Genomic DNA, 2,934 nt, shown 5'->3' with positions numbered 1-2,934 from the left:
TCCATACAAAGTTTGAAATAGTTTTTTTTCTATGTCTTTAAAGAATGTTGTTGGAATGTGGACTGGGATCGCGTTATATATAGAATGCTTTGGGTAGTACTGACATTTTCACAATGCTAAGTCTTCCTATGCATAAACATGGTATATGCTTCCATTTTTGTAAATCTCTTCAGATTGTGAATGTGTGTCATGATGTGGAGAAGAATGGAAATATTATTCGTCTAATGGAGAAGATCATGATTGAAAAGGAAAAAGAAATCATTGCTTTTGTTGAAACCAAAAGAAGATGCAATGAACTTACCAGTAAAATAAAGAGAGAGGGGTGGTCTGCCATAGGTAGCCATGATGATGAGAGTCAACAGGAGTGAGACTGGGTTCTAACTGAATTCAAACATGGAAAGCTCCTATTCTGACTGTTGCTGATATGGCCTCCGGAGGACTGGATGTGGAAGACATGAAATTTGTCATCAGTTATGACTACCATAACTCCTCAGAGGATTATATTCATTTAATTGGAAGAATGGCTTTCAGTACCAAAACATGCACAGCATACAGTTTCTTTCTACCTAATAACATAAATCAAATGAGTGACCTAATCTTTGCACCCCATGAAGCCAATCAAGCAATGAATCCCAAAGTGCTTCAGTTGGTGGAAGACAGAGGTTCAGGTCATTCCAGAGGTAGAGGAGGCATGAAGGATGATCATTGGGTCAGATACTCTGCAGGCAAAAGGGGTGGTGGATTCAATACCTTTAAATTTAAGAAAAATTAGGACAGCAGTAACTATAGTCTGCTTCAGAGAGATTTGGGGGCAAAAACTCAAAATGGGGTTTACAGTGCTGAAAATGACACCAATGGAGCTTTGGAAGTAATTTTGTGCCTGTGGTACAGACACCATCTTTAAGACTAGTAACTCAACAGGGACTCACCAGAATGGTTAGGATAGCACTGAGCAATATGGAGCAATGTTCCAAATATGCACAATTGTATGAAGCAACTGTTGACATATGCCTATCCTGCCACTGCAACTGCACCACCTATGATTGGTTATCCAATGCCAACAGAATATCTCAATAAGACTTTAGAAGTATATGTAGATGTCTGTTTTCATAATTGTTCTTTATAATGTGTGTATATGACAAGACAGTTATTTAAGAAACCTGGGAAATGCAGAAATGACTGCAATGTAGCAGTGACTATGGTGCATCTTTTCTCTATTAAGTTGGATATTTCTCTACATTCCTGAAACAATTTTTAGATAGGTTTTTGTTTCTTTTGCACTAAAAAATGCAGGCAGTGTTTTCACAAAGTCAAATGTATAGTGATTTGAAATGCAATAAATGAAGGCAATGCATGACTGTCCAATACAAAATATTTGAAGACTGAAAAAGCAAAAATTCAAGATCTATCTTGCAGTTCAATGCTGTCTGAGATAGAATAATATCCATATACCTACAAGGAAGGCTAGGAGTTCTAGTGTGGCACTGTAGGATAAGCAATAGATCACAGGGTCAGTTTGAATTGCAAGATCAGTGGTTCAAATGTACCAGTTGCTCCTAGGAAACACTAGAGAGGGTGGCTATAAGTTGAAACTGACTCAAGGGCACTTAACAACAACAACATAAGGAAGACCAGTTAATACTATTATTCAAATTTAAACACCAAGCCATTAATAATGAAAACTGAAGACTTCTACTAGCTTCTTAGGTGTGAAATGGATTAAACAGGCAATCAAGATGTATTGATGTGTACTGGTGATTGGAATGTGAAGGGTGGAAACAAAGAGGAAGGATCAGTAGTTGGAAAATATGGTCTTGGTGATTGATATGGTGGTGTCGATCGCAATGTATATTTTTGTAAGGTCAATGACTTATTCACTGCTAATAATTTCAATAAGCAATATAAAAGATGAGTATATACATAGACTTCATGAGACGGAATTCACAGGAATCATATAGACTGTTCTGTGGAAAGAGATGGTGGAAAAGCTCAACATCATCAGGCAAAACAAGGCAAGGAGCCCCCTGTGGAACAGACCATCAATTGCTCATATGCAAGGTCAGAAATGGAAGAACATTAAAATACCTCTATGAAAACCAAATATAACCTCAAACATATGTCACCTGAATAGAAACCATTTCAAGAACACATTTAATGCATTCGACACGAATGATAGAATACCTAAAGAGCTGTGGATGACATAAAGAACATCATATAGGAAGAAAGCAAAAGGCCATTTTTAAAGATAGGAAAGAAAGAAATGACAAAATTGGATGTCAGAAGAGACTCTGAAACTTACTTGCCAACTTAGAGATACTAAAGTGAATGGAAGAAATGAAGTAAGAGTTGGATAGAAAATTGTAAAGGGTAGCTCAAGAAAACAAAGTCAAGTATTATAATAAAATGTGCCAAGACATGGAGTAAGAAAGTCAAAAGCATTTCTCAGACTGTAAGACTGAGGAAAAATATTGAGCCTTGACTTGAAATATTGAAGGATTTCACAGGTAAATTATTCAATGGTGCTGAAAGTATCAAAGGAAGATTGAAGATATATACAAATTCGCTGTCGCAAAAAGAAACGATCTATGCTCAACCACTTTTAATGTTTTATTGTGAATTATGTGATAGTTTACATGGGAGAACATTAGCTTTACATTCATCCTATCGTATATAGTTTCATTGCCATGGTTACAATCCCCTCCATGCATCATCAACCAACCACAGGGTATACCCTGCAAACCTGCCCCCCGTTGTCAGCACACAGCCCCTCTCCCTCTCTGTGTCTAAAGTCCCCAGCCGCTTCATCTCTCCATGTCATCATCTCTGCCTCCATCTCAGGCATCACTGCTTCTCTGGGTAGGGTCCCACTTTCTGCTCTTCTTCCTTGATGGTCCCAGGGACCTCCACTCCTAGACTGCAAAGTTAATCGCTCCC

General features: G+C 37.9%; 1 pseudogene; it reads left to right on the top strand.

The window, feature by feature from the left end:
* Positions 1–113: 113 nt before the first annotated feature.
* On the top strand, positions 114–1,126 carry LOC102810727 (annotated as a pseudogene).
* The last annotated feature ends 1,808 nt before the right edge of the window (positions 1,127–2,934 follow it).

This window comes from Chrysochloris asiatica, unplaced genomic scaffold (genome assembly GCF_000296735.1).
Source record: "Chrysochloris asiatica unplaced genomic scaffold, ChrAsi1.0 scaffold00565, whole genome shotgun sequence".
Classification (NCBI taxonomy): domain Eukaryota; kingdom Metazoa; phylum Chordata; class Mammalia; order Afrosoricida; family Chrysochloridae; genus Chrysochloris; species Chrysochloris asiatica.
Note: the sequence above shows the minus strand (reverse complement) of the source record. Positions and strands in the feature narration are given on the sequence as shown.